This window comes from Cricetulus griseus (assembly GCF_003668045.3).
Source record: "Cricetulus griseus strain 17A/GY chromosome 1 unlocalized genomic scaffold, alternate assembly CriGri-PICRH-1.0 chr1_1, whole genome shotgun sequence".
In the NCBI taxonomy this organism is placed as follows: domain Eukaryota; kingdom Metazoa; phylum Chordata; class Mammalia; order Rodentia; family Cricetidae; genus Cricetulus; species Cricetulus griseus.
Genome location: NW_023276807.1, coordinates 102,676,984 through 102,690,902, shown reverse-complemented (window position 1 = coordinate 102,690,902; position 13,919 = coordinate 102,676,984). Strand labels below are relative to the sequence as shown.

General features: G+C 45.9%; 1 protein-coding gene across 5 annotated transcripts in view; it reads left to right on the top strand.

The window, feature by feature from the left end:
• The first annotated feature begins 884 nt into the window (after positions 1-884).
• Positions 885-13,919, top strand: part of Fam53a (family with sequence similarity 53 member A) — a 32,483-nt gene continuing 19,448 nt past the window's right edge. Inside the window, exons 1-2 of one of the 5 annotated variants that reach the window (XM_027387212.2) lie at positions 886-1,656; positions 13,608-13,713. The gene's annotated coding sequence lies outside the window, so the exon portion shown is untranslated. Of the gene's footprint in view, positions 1,661-13,607; positions 13,714-13,919 lie in introns of all 5 variants that reach the window. The other 4 variants (XM_027387214.2, XM_027387213.2, XM_027387210.2 and 1 more) reach the window with 4 other exon arrangements.

The following is a 13,919-nucleotide window of genomic DNA, read 5'->3' as shown; positions in this document are numbered from 1 at the left end:
TTCAGAACTACTCTATTCTCTATCTCAAGTAGTGAACTTTTTGATTTTGTTGTTTGGGGACAAGAGTGTCTATGGATTACAGGTATCTACCATTACAGATGGGAGTCATCACATCAAGTCCTAGCCAAGTAAACATGCATTGTCTTTTTGCTGTGCCTGGCCTCCAGAACTCTGGGAAGTGCTTCCCGGTACACCCACCTATAGAACAGCCTTCCCTGCTGGCATCAATGTGGGTGTAGCATTAATGTACGCCTAACTCCTAGTCACACTACAGGTCTAGAAATGAGACCACAGAAGGCATGAACTTGCCCAAGGACACACTACCAACGAGAAAAAGGCAGGGAGAGCTGGGCGTAGTGGCGCAGGGAGTTCGAGGCTAGCCTGGTCTACATACTGAGTTCCGGAACTACATAGTAAGACCTTGTTTCAAGAAAGAAAAATAGAGGCAGGGAGAGAAAGGAAGTCGGCCACAGCAAGACTTGGAATCCCGGAGCCACTGAGGCACTGTCCACCAGCCTTTAGGTCGAGGCTCCCCGGCTTTGCCTCCCCGCTAAGACCTGGAGGTCAATGTCATCCGGTGTGCGCGCCGGCGCACACAAGGGGGCGGTGCTCCTGCCGGGGGCGGGGTCTGCGGCGGCGCACATTGCTCCCGGGAGGGAAGTGAGAGGAAACGGAGGGCGGGAAGTCAGGGGGCCACGCCTACAACAAGTCAGGCGGCGGCGTCGCCCCGCCCGGCGGCGCAGCTGAAAATCTATTGCTTGCGGCGGCTTCCTCGCGTTCCGGCGCGAGCGAGCTGCCGACGGCTCGCGGCGGCGGTAACGGCGCGGCGGCCAATGAGGGCGGCCGGAGGGGGCGGGGCGTCGGCTGCGGTTTTGTTCCGAGGTGGTTGAGTCGCGTCGTCCCCATGCGCGGAGCGCCGCCTGCGCGGCTGGCGCCCCGCCCCACTTACGGAGCCCGGCGCTCGCCGGCCTCGCGGAGAGTGCTCCGGGCCGTGTTTCGCTAGAGCACCGCCACAAACTCCGGCCGCCAGAACGCGGTGTCCTTGTGCTGTCAGTCCGGAGTGTCCGCACGTCGGCCGGCGCCGCGCAGCCGCACGTCGAGAGCCCGGTGCAACGCCGCAGCGCGCGGAACACCATCCTCTCGGGCCCGCAGGCGTCCCAGCACCTTAAGGTCCCCGCGCGCCCCGGGCCCAGCACGGTCCTCGTGCCCGCGGCCCAGACACCCGAAGGTCCCCCGGAACCCAGCACTTCAAAGACCCCTGGGCCTCAGCTCCCCAGAGTCCCCAGGCCCCAGCTCTCCGAAGTCGTCGCTCTTCCTGGGACCCCCTCCAAGCAGGCCAGGCCCCAAGCACTCCTGTTGTGCGCTCTCCTGCACGCCGGGCGGTAAGGCCTGCCTGCTGCGCCTGGGGCGCGCTGACACTTGTTGAATCACTTCTCGTGTCGACTTTGAGACCTGTTGTCGCCATGCTGAGCCCGTGGGCCCCTGAGCCCACTGTCTCTGGGACTCAGTGATTGTTATTCTGTAATCAGGAAGCAGGAAGTTTGACGGGATATGATGGTCCCTTAAGGGAAATCCTAAGAGCAGATACTCCCCAAGGACCCGTGGAAGGTGACTTGGAAGTGTATTCCGAAGCCAGTTTTCTTCGTAGACTGAAGGGTGTGTAAGTCCCTTTAACATTTGCTGTGCGTGGAGGATGGAATGTGAGAGGTATACTGTGTATTTTCCTGCGCCTGATTGGCTGTTGCCTTACTTTGTAGGTTGGATTTTATTTTCCTTTAGTCTTAAGTACGGCTCTGAAATCTATCACTCCGATTTAAATTCACGGTTGACTTTTTTTTTTCACTTCCAAGTGCAAAAATATTTCATTATTGTATATATCTTTAAGTATGAACCTAAGCTTTCTCCCTCCTCCCTTTCTGGAGTTGGGACTCTATTCCTGGGCCTGGCATACCTACACCTCCAGCCCATTACTTAGTTTATAATAATGTCTCAACTCTGAGAATTTTAAAGATGGGTTAGTTTGACTTTAAGAGTGTACTTTAGTTTTTTTCTGCTCGAGATAGGGTTTCTCTTTGTAGTCCTGGCTGTCCTGGATCACTCTGTAGACCAGGCTGACCTCAAACTCACAGAGATCTGCTTGCTTCTGTCTTCCAAGTGCTGGGATTAAAGAGTGCACCACAAATGCCCAGCAAAGATGGTTTTCTTTTGAAATTTTAAATATTACTCCACAATGGAAACTGAAATTGTTTAGAAACTGGGCTTTCTTTCAGAGGTTTGGCTAGTGAAGACCTGTATGTATAATGTCTTCCAGACTCTCCTGGACTTGGCACCTAGTGCCCTCCTTACTCCTCTGTGTGTATTGGGTATAGCAAGCCTGGTCCTCTCCCATGGCTTGATAAACGATTCTTCCAGCTGTTCCTGATTCTTCCAGCTGTTCCTGGAACTTAGATCTTGATTCTGGAACTTTTCCTTCTATAGAAGCTGCGGCTTGGACTGGTGCCATACTTATTTACATGCCCATTGACAACCATTGAAGAGACAGTTTTAATTGCTACTCGGAGACAGAAAATGCCAAACAATGCTGTTTTCTTTTTTTTAAATTAAAACATTTATTTCTTGTGTACGGATGAGTGTTTGCCTGATTGTATGTCAGCATCACATGCATGCTTGGTGAAGAGGGTGTTGGTTCCAAGAAACTGGAGTTACAGGTGGTTGTGGAGACACCATGTCATTGCTAGGGCTCTAACACAGGTCCTCTGCAAGAGCAGCTAGTGCTCTTAACCACTGAGTTATCAATCCCTCCAGCCCAAACAGCACCTCCCCCCCCCCAGGGTTTCTTTGTGTAGCCCTGGCTGTCTTGAACTCAGAGATTGGCCTGCCTCTGCCTTCTCCAGAGCCCGGATGCTAAGCTTTTTGAGTTTTGACTAATGCATAGTGTTATCGGATTTTCTGTTATAATGCTAAGCAGAGTGGTTTCAATGCTCTTTGCTCCACATGTTCATCACTCCCTCTCTCAGCCACTGATCACCACTCATCCTTCTTACTGTCTCTATAGTTTTTTTTTTTTTTTAAAGATTTATTTATTATGTATACAGTGTTTTGCCTGCATGTATGCTTGTATACCAGAAGAAGGCACTAGATCTCATTACAGATGGTTGTGAGCCACCATGTGGTTGCTGGGAATTGAACTCAGGACCTCTGGAAGAGCAACCGGTACTCTTAACCTCTGAGCCATCTCTCCAGCCCTTTTCTTTCTTTTTTTGTTTTTTAAAGATTTTATTTATCAAATAGCTCTTTCACAGGGGTTGTATATCGATATCCAGCAGTCAGATATTTACATTGTTATTCATAACAGCAAAAATACAGTTATGAAGGAGCAATGAAGATAAATTTATGGTTGGGGTAACGTGAGGAACTTTGTTAAAGGTTTACAGCATTAGGAAGGTTGAGAACCACTGGTCTTTATGATTTTTTAAGATTATTTTGTGCACATGGTCGTCTTGCTTCCTGTATTTATGTCTGTGAGTGCAGTGCCCATGGAGGCCAGAGAAGGCATTGGACCTCTTGGAATTGCAGTGATTAGACAGTTCATGCCATGTGGGTGTTGGGGATCAAACCCAGGTCCTTTGGAAGAGCAGCTGGTTCTCTTAACCTCTGAGCCATTGCTCCAGCCCTGTTTTAGAGTGTTAAACTTTACACTTAGGTCCATGATATTTTTTGGTTTTGTTTTTGTTTTTTCGAGACAGGGTTTCTCTGTTAGTTTGGAGGCTGTTCTGGAACTCGCTCTAGGCTTGCCTCGAACTCACAGAGATCTGCCTGTCTCTGCCTCCCGAGTGTTGGGATTAAAGGCATGCGCCACCAACACCCTGCCAGTTCATGATATTTTTGAGTTACTTTTTGTGAAGGTTATCAGGTCTGTGTCTAGATTATCCACACACCCCCAGACAAGGTTGCTCTGTGTAGCAGAGAACTACCCTGGCTGTCCTGGAATTTGCTCTGTAGACCAGGCTGGCCTCAGATCCGCCTGCCTCTGCCTCCTGAGTGCTGGGTGGGATTAAAGGTGTGTGCCACCGTGCCCAGATCTAGATTACTTTTTTTTTGAGACAGGGTTTCTCTGTGGCTTTGGAGGCTGTCCTGGAACTAGCTCTTGTAGACCAGGCTGGTCTCAAACTCACAGAGATCTGCCTGCCTCTGCCTCCCAAGTGCTGGGACTAAAGGCATGCGCCACCACTGCCAGGCCTAGATTACTTTAAAAAAATTTTTTTTAACAGGTAGATATCCATTTGTCCTAGCTCTGTTTGTTGATCAGACTCTGCTCCCTTGAATCAGATTTTGGGACTTTGCTGGAGTTCATTTGATGTATTGATGAGCTTCTGTTTCTGGGCTTTGTTCTATCTGTTCTTTTGCTCATAGTACACTAGCTTGATTGCAGTAGTTCTATAATAATTCCCAAGTCAGGTAGTGTTAGCCCACTAATTTTGTTCTTTTGTTTCAGTATGCATTGTCTGAGTGTTTGCCATTTTGGCATAAACTTTAGACTCACTTGGCCATGGTAGTATGTTTGTAATTCCAGCATTCTTGGAAGGTGGAAGCAAGAGTTGAAGAGGTTCAAATCCAGCCTCAGCTTCATTGGGAGTCTGTAGTTCCTGGGTTTTATGAGACCTTATCTCAAACAAAGGCACACATTAGACTCTCATTTTTTTTTTTAAGATTTTATTTATTTAATATGTATACAACATTCTGCTTCCATGTATATTTAAATGCACACCAGAAGAGGGCACCAGATCTCATATCGGATGGTTGTGAGCCACCATGTGGTTGCTGGGAATTGAACTCAGGACCTCTGGAAGAGCAGTCAGTGTTCTTAATCTCTGAGCCATCACTTCAGTCCTGGCAGCTCCCCCGACCCCCCACAAGACAGGGTTTCTCTGTGTATAGCCCTGGCTATCCTGGAAGTTCTGTAGACCAGGTTGTCCTTGAATCATAGCAATCTCTCGTACCTTTGCCTCCCAACTTCTGGGATTAGAGGCATGTACCAGCACTGCCTGGTCAGCTGTTCTTTTTTTTTGTAGATATTCATTAAGTTGAGGAATTTTTTTTCTCAAAACCTATTTTGCTGTTCTAAACATTTATCGCTAGTGTTTTTTTTTTTTTTTTTTAAGATTTATTTATTTATTATGTACACAGTGTTCTGTCTGATGTATCCCTGCAGGCCAGGAGAGGGCACCAGATATCATTACAGATGGTTGTGAGCCACCATGTGGTTGCTGGAATTGAACTCAGGACCTCTGGAAGAGCAGTCAGTGCTCTTAGCCTCTGAGCTATCTCTCCAGCCCAACACTAGTGGTTTTTTTTTTTTTTTTAATTAATTTTTCTATTCTTATACTATAGCAATTGGCATGAAAGTCTTATGTGACCTCTCCACTAGCAAACAAGTCTTTAGTTCCTCAGTAGAGACCTCTGTTGCCCCCCAATCCAATTAATTTCTGATACTGTTTACATGAAGGGATCTTTCCCCAGGACTGCCCCTATCTCAGACTGTTGTAAGTCTATGTCTGGAATGTCTGACTGGCTAGCTATAAACTGTTCTCACACTTTTCTCTTCAAACTTGATTAATTGACTAGAGTTGTTCACAGTAGTTGGGACACTTATGCCCACAAGGATGCAAAAGAGCAGCCAGGTGAAGAGATTTCGAGTCAGTTCTGGAAGGGCCCTGAATGCATGACCTTTCACCCCTGTGGAGGGTGTGCCCTGCTCTGGCACATGGATGAGATAGGAGGCCATGCTTTCACATAGTGCATCATGCTCTTAACATAGTGGAGGGAGGGAGGGAACCGTGCTCTCACGTGTGAGAGAGGAGGCCATCTTCTCATGTAGTGTGAGCAAGGGAGAAAGGGAAGTCGTTGCCTCACATTAGGAAGAAGGACAAAGTCATGCCAACATATGATAGAGTGGAAGGGCAAGGCTTTGTCCTCATGTGGAAAGGAGGGGAGGGCTGTGTCTTCATATAGGAGGGGTCACGTCCTTACTCGGTAGAAGGCAGGGAACACCTTGCTGTTATGGGGTAGGTTGTGTCCTTGTGTGGTGGAAGGGAAGGAAAGGCCATGTTCTCATAGAATGGGGAGGGAGGGAAGCTGTAGAAGGAGGGAAAGAAGAGGCTATGGCCTTATGAGGTCCAAGAGAGCAGGTGTTTGCTTGTGTACTGGGAAGTGTGAGCTGTAGAAGCAAGCCTCTTTACTCATTAGGAAAGAGTCCTCATGGTGAAATAACTCTGCAAAGGCCTGAGATATGGAGGGGGGGAACTTCCAGACATTAACACCCTTTTCTTTTTTCCCTTCCTTGTTCTGGGGATGTTAGGTGTTTTGCCACTGAACTGTCCCTAGCTCATCATCTTCTGTTCCGTGTGTGTGTGTGTGTGTGTGTGTGTGTGTGTGTGTGTGTGTGTGTGTGTGTGTGTGTGACAAAATAGGTTGTTTGTTGCATTTTATCTAATGCTTTTTGGCATCTTTTGATTCCGAAATAGGAGTTTTTCATTTTTAGCCTGTCAGTGTGATGGATTGCATGAATTGATTTTTCTGACTGTGCATTTTTAAACTAAATATCCTACTGTCCAGATCAACTAGTTATGGGTTTTAGCACTATCAAGATGTTGATTTGTTATGTCAGGGGAGGTTTTGTCCTTTCCTCATTTTGTTTTGAAAAGTTTTTTTTTTAAAAACTTGTACCAACTTTGTGGCATCCAAACAAGGCTTTGTTCTGTTCCAGGCTTTCCAGAATCAGTATGACATCTATGTGTGACCTTTTAAAAGAAGGTGACACTTAAACAAGTCTCTTCCAGTCTCTCTGGGAATCGGTATGGTATCTATTGTAACATTTTAAAAGTGGGATTGAGCCCCAGCTCATCAGTGACTCCCAAAGAGAGACACGCAATCTGTGTTGTTAGTCTGCACTGATTTCACTTGCATGACTTGTGTGGCACATGACACTCAAGCCTTCCATTCTCCCTTGTCCTGCAGGAGTTGTGACTAGCCCCAGGAGGGAAACAGGGCACTTGGCTCCATTCTGTGGATTAAATGTCATTGTTTGGGCTACTGTGACAGGATAACAAATTGCCTCCATAGTTGGTGACTGGAAATAGTAATAATAATTCATTATTGTCCATGGTTGCTGGGTTGTGGAATTCTACAACAGCTCAGTGGGGTAGCCCATGTGTAGGGTCTCAGACAGGTTGATCAGGTGGGTCTGGCTGGACCTCACATATACACAAGGACTCCCTAGGCCATTGTCCACATGTCTCCTGGTGTGCTACCTTTGGGATATGTTCCTAAAGAGCATGGTAGATGGAGTACCCTTTCACCTTAGTCTGTACTGCTTTGCTTCTGTACACTGTAATGGTGGTAACTAGATTCGGCTTTTCCTGAGAGGAGTGTAGGAGTCTTAGTTATGTTCTAAAGCGTCTTCCTAGACTTGACAGTTCATAACTGATATGCATCAGATTAATTATTTTTTAAGTGCTCTACATTAAGTGTGTGTGTGTGTGTGTGTGTGTGTGTGTGTGTGTAGGTAGGTGTAGATGTGTGTGTAGGTGTAGGAGTCAATTTTCACTACCGTTTCAGTTCTGGGGAATCAAATTCAGGTCATCAGGCTTGGAGGCAAGCCTTTTACTCACTGAGTAATCTTGCAGGCTTTTCTGCACTTGAGTTTTAAAGATTTATTTTCATTTTATATGTGAAAGCATTTTGTCTGCAGATTTGTATGTGCACTGCCTGTATGTTTGGTTCCCTGCAGAGGCCAGAAGAGGGCATTGGGTCTCCTGAAACTGGAGTTATAGTTGTGAGCTGCCATCTTTATCTTCATCTTTATCTTTATCTTTATCTTTATCTTTATCTTTATCTTTATCTTTATCTATGCCTATTTCTATATCTATATCTATATCTATATCTTGTCTGTTGCCTAAGCCAGTTTCCTGCCTCGGCCTCTCAAATTCCTAAGATTACAGGTGTGTACCATTGTGCCTAGCTTTCAGATGCTTTTTGAGAGAAAACTAAATGAAAAAGAAACAGAAAACCTGGTGTTGTGTGCCAATGGTATTAGCTGCCTATTGCTTCCTGAATTTGGGATGAGCTTGGTTTAGCAGAACTGACTGGTGGGTTCCTCTGTTCATCTCCTCATGTTAGAACTACCTCAGGCTACAGTGCTTTTGTCTGTGTAATGGAAACAACATGGACATGGATAATTGTTGGCCACCATTACAGTGTACAGAAGCAAAGCAGTACAGACTAAGGTGAAAGGGTACTCCATCTACCATGCTCTTTAGGAACATATCCCAAAGGTAGCACACCAGGAGACATGTGGACAATGGCCTAGGGAGTCCTTGTGTATATGTGAGGTCCAGCCAGACCCACCTGACTAAGGTTTTGTGCTTTAGGCTCCTTTCATTGTACAGCAAGTTCTTTAAGCAGGACTTCAAAGCTTTTCTTCCTGTTATGTTAGTATGTTAGGAGCCAGAATGGAGCAGGTGGAGTAGCTTATCAAGGTTAGATTTGAACTTAGTGTCAAGGTCTGTGTTGGCCGGGTACCTGCTTTGGGTCTGCTGCTCAAAGGTGACTTTCTCCACCTGCCCATGCTATTTCCAGGCTGCTCTGGAGCCTGGGTGTTCAGATAAATCCCATTGTGCTGCAAATCCTTATACATCAGGCTGCCTGCCTGTGAGGGTGCCAGGATGAGTTCTTCCCATCCACAGGGGTTGTAACCCTGTAAGCCTGAGAGCCTCTGCAGTGTGGTGGCAATGGTGGCTTCCATCTCATAGTGTAAGCAGAGAACGGGATGACAAACATCAGAAATTCTTGTCTGAAAGCCAAGTGTATAGAGTGGAATCAGAGGAGTAGTGTAAAAGGTTAGGTGATGTGTAGGCTGAGAGAAGAAAGATACCAAAGCAGTGGAGATGAGTGAGCACTGTGGAAAGGCCAGGCATATCGAGTGTGTATGTTGTGAGTCAGAAGAAAATTTAGAGGATGAAGCTGAGGATGGGCCCTAGAATGTGGCAATCCTAAAGATTGGAAAAGTGTCAGGAGAGATAAGAGATGAATCAGTGGTCTGAGTAGGACGGTCTGGGACCATTTCCAGAGATGCACTAAGGACACCAAGTAGCCACCAAGCATCCGAGTCCCTCAGAAGATACCTGAAGCTCTTGCTCATTTTCCAACACTGGAAAGAAAAGATACTGAAGCCACACCATTGACAGAAGTATAGTCTTCCTGCGAGCAGTTGCAAAGAGAAGATGTATGTCTCAGGGGTACCATTCTTAGGAGGCTGCAAGAATAGGCCAGTCACAAGGGATAGGAAAGCACTGCTTCCCAAGACAACATGGGTAGCACCTGTGAGCCAGCAGAGCTTTTTCTGGGAGCTTTATAACCCGCTAGGGACTTTGAGGTAAGAATTTTACTAGGCCGAGACACTGTATTTAAAAAAGGAAGGACTTATCTTAGGGGAAGACATCAATGTATAGTTTAATTGGACCATTTTTCATAGGCAGTGTGGTGTTGAGAATAGCTTACCAAAAATGTTCAGAGGAGGCTAGCAAGATAGCTCAGTGGGTAAAGACAACTTCAAGCCTGATAACCTGAGTTCAAGTACAAGAACCCACAGTATGCAAAGAGAGAAGCAATTTGTTTTTTGATCTCTACATGTGCTGTGCACATATATAAAGCAAATACATTAAAACTATGTGTGTAAGTGTTTGCCTCTCTCTCTCTGTGTGTGTGTGTATGTATGTGTATGTATGATGTCTGAGGAGGCCAGAATAGGGCGCTAGATTTCCTAGAACTGCAATTATAGATGCTTGTAAACTACCATGTGGGTTCTAGGAACTGACCCCAGGGCAGCTGCTCTTCACCAATAAATCATTTCTTCAGCCCCAAAATAAATAAATGTTTAAAGAATGTTTATAGCCAGACATTGTGGTACATGCCTTTAATTTTAGCACTCAGGAGATAAAAGCAGGTGGATTTTTGTGAATTCAAAGTCAGCCTGGTCTACAGAATGAGTTTCATCCCAGCCAGGGGTGCACAGTGAGATCCTGTATCAAAAAAAAAAAAATTCACAGAGCCCTCAGGAAGTGTAGCATGGGAGCTGGTTGCTGGTATAAAACTATAGTTGCTAATGTAGGGGGTGGGGCAGCTGGTGTCAGGTGAGGGTCCTAGGAGTCTATGTAGCTTCTCCTGCTGATGTGCATCAGTCCCAGGTCCAGAGCTGAGAGATACAGTGTATCTGGAGAGAGGCTGGTGGGCAAGTCCTTTCCAGTTCAGGCACACAATTGTGTGGGCTTTGAATCTGCACCATGTGATATTCCTTGCCATGGTAAAATAAAATATTACTTGTTATGGGTTGATGGAGTAGCCCCAAATTTGTATGTGGAGGGTTTTTTATTTTTTATTTTTTCAAGACAGTTTCTCTGAGTAAAGCTTGACTTTGTGGAACTTGTATAGACCAGTTTGGCCTCATTTGCTTGCCTCTTCCTCCCAAGTGCTGAGATTAAAGGTGTGCACCACCACCATCTACCTCCTATGTGGAGTCTTAACCCCAAGACCTCAGAATTGTGAACTAATTTGGAAATAGGGTTATTTCCCATGTAGTTAGTTCAGTCATGCTGGGGTGGGATGGACTCTAATTCCAAATAACAGGTGTTCTTGTGCAAGGTGGGCCAGTGAACACAGAGATATGGAATGGTGAGCCAGAATCATGAACACATTCACAGGGCCTGGGGATGGACTATGTTACTGCAACCACAGGACACAAATAGTGTTGTCATGCAGTATCCATCAACTTCATGTGATAACTCTGAGTTAAACAAACAAAAAATTAGAAACTACTTTGATGCCTTTTTTTGCGGGTTGCTCCCCAGGTTGGTGGAGCTGAGTTGGTGGGCACTCCTGTACTGCTTTTGTGTGGTACCTGCTTTGGGTGCTGGCATGGCCACCATGTGATGTGGAATGGAGAGGAAGAAGACTGTGAGCTAGGGTAAGGATTTTACTCTGTGTCCTGGAGTCCTGGAAGGGTGACTGAAGAGCCTGGGGCACTGGCATCACCTGCTGAGGCCAGGTCAAGGACTACTTCAGGAGTCAGCAGTTAGTTGCCAGGCCTAGAAGGTGTGGCTGAGTAGGGAGGAACTTCAGGGGGCTGGATAGAGGTTCATCCAAGCTACCAGCTTACTTGCAAAAGTTTTGGTGATTGTGTTGTAGTGAGTTAACTATAGCCTGTCCTTTGTGGCATGTTCACTCCTTGTGAGGAGTTGGCATTCAGGAGGGGTGGATGTGGGACTGACTATATTTCCCCAAGTGCCTGGACTTGCAGTCCTTTCTCAGCTCCCCTCAGAGTACCTGTCCCTGGTGTGGTCTGCCCTCTGTGCTGTGCAGGGTTGGTCAGTTCTGTCATATAAGCCAGGTTTCTCTGATTAGGCTGTGTCTTTCCTTTGTCAACCTTGGTATCAGTCTTGTCCTTTGTCCCCCTCTCCTCTTGCTCAGCAGTTAGACTTGTTTAGCACCAGAGTCACCCTTCAGAGATGCTTCTCTGATTGCCCCTCTAAAATAGGCCTTTTGAGCTATGTCTCATTTTGTGCATTCAGGTTCCTGTAAGGGAAAATCCACTTGGCATTGTGGGTTGGATTGCATCCCCCAAAGCTATATTCAAGCTCTAACCCCAAGATCTGTGAAGTGACTTTATCTGGAAATTGGGTCTTTTCAGGAAAGGCTTTTTATTTTTTATTTTATTTTTTATTTTTTTTTTTGTTTTTTCGAGACAGGGTTTCTCTATGTAGCTTTGGAGCCTGTCCTGGCACTCGCTCTGGAGACAAGGCTGGCCTCGAACTCACAGAGATTCACCTGCCTCTGCCTCCCGAGTGCTGGGATTAAAGGCGTGTGCCACCAACGCCCGGCAGGAAAGGCTTTTTAAAAAGCACCTGTCCCAGCACTCGGGAGGCAGAGGCAGGTGGATCTCTGTGAGTTTGAGACCAGCCTGGTCTACAGGAGCTAGTTTCAGGACAGCCTCCAAAGCCACAGAGAAACCCTGTCTCGAAAAACCAACCAACCAACCAACCAACCAAACAAGCACTTGTCTAGTCTGTTCCCCCGTGTTATGAACTGCTTTGTTTGTTTTGCAGTGCTGGGGATGGAGCTCAGAGCCTCGAGCACCTAGGGACAGGTGTTACCACCGAGCCATACCCTAATCCCATGAGCTGCTTTGAGTTGCTTATCCTTGTGAATTGTGCTGTATACATGCCACCTTCAGCAGTTTCCAGCAGGCTCCATGTTCCATGTTTTAAACATCTGCGGTTATGATAGGGTGGCAATTCCATATTTATTTAGCCATTCCCCTATTTAGGAGGGTGCAGACCCTCCAAATGTCTACATCTCACATCATACAGAATGCTGATAAAATTTGGAAAATAATGCCTGTAATGTATTGTTATTTAACAGCAAGTAGTCAGACTTTTGATGTTGTCCCTTTGAGGATCATTATGACATTTGATCCCCTTTGGCTTGGGTGGGGCCTTGCTCTGCTCTTTCATGACCTAGCAATTATTTTTTTTAAAAATTTAGCGGGGAGCCTCTGGAGAGATGGCTCAGAGGTTGGGAGCACTGGCTGCTCTTCCAGAGGTCCTGAGTTCAATTCCCAGAACCCACATGGTGGCTCACAACCATCTTAATGAGATCTGGTGCACTCTTCTGGTGTGCAGACATACATGCAGATAGAACATGATACATAATAAAAAAATAAATCTAACAAAAATTTGGGAGGGGATTTTATTTGTTTTGTGTATAGGGTGTTTTGCCTGCATGTATCTGTGCACCATGTGCATGCGTTGCTTGTGGAGGCCAGAAGATAACATTAGATCCTCTGGGACTGGAGTTACAGACAGTTGTGAGTTGCCATTTAAATGCTAGGAATTGAATCCTGGTCCTATGGAGGAACAGTCAGTGCGTTTAACCACTAAGACATCTTTCCAACCCAACTTACTACTTCTAAAGGATCTGTCAGTTATTTTGTTGATTGCCTCACTGGGTTCCCCTGACATTTCCTCCTGATTAAATTGAGGTCTGACCAAGAGGTGGTAGTGTAGGCCTTTAATCCTAGCTCTCAGGAGGCAGACACAGGGGAATCTCTGTGAGTTCGAGGCCAGCCTGGTCTACAGATCGAGTTCCAGGACAGCTATGGCACACAGAGAAACCCTGTCTCGAAGAAAAAATTGAGGTTCTGTATTTTTGTGAGGAGTTCCACAGTGGGCTGTGATCTCTTAAGTGTCCCTTCAGGAGTCTTGTAGTATCTGTATGTCCTGTCATTGGCTGTGGTCACTTTGATTCTGTGGTTCAGGCTAGTTTTCATTATGTTCCTTTGCGATTGTTTTGTGGGAACATACTTGGATACTCAGATATTCTATTTACCTTTAAATGTGATTGGCATTCAGAGATGATCCTTGCCTGAAACTGTTATGTAGGATATTGTAAAATGGTGGATTTTTAAATTTTCTGTTGTTGTTCTATCCCTGTTGGTAGTTGTCACTGTGCTATAAGGAAGAATTTTTTCACTTTTGTTGACTGGTTTTTCTCAGATATTGACTCATTCATGTGGATTTGGATTGTTCCTGTGATCCTGTGCCTGGTCCATTAAGAGCCCTTCATCCTCCTTGGACTGATACATTGCCTCCTAAACTCCAGGTGCTCCAGCTTTGAACGAGCTGTTTCTATAATAACCATGTGGATTATTTCAAAATATAAAATCCTAGTGATTTTGTTAGTTTTTTTTTTCAAGACAGTTTCTCTGTGTAACAGCCCTGGCTATCCTGGAACTCACTCTGTAGACCAGGCTGGCCTGGAACTCACAGAGATCAGCCTAACTCTGATTCCCAAGTGCTTGGATTAAA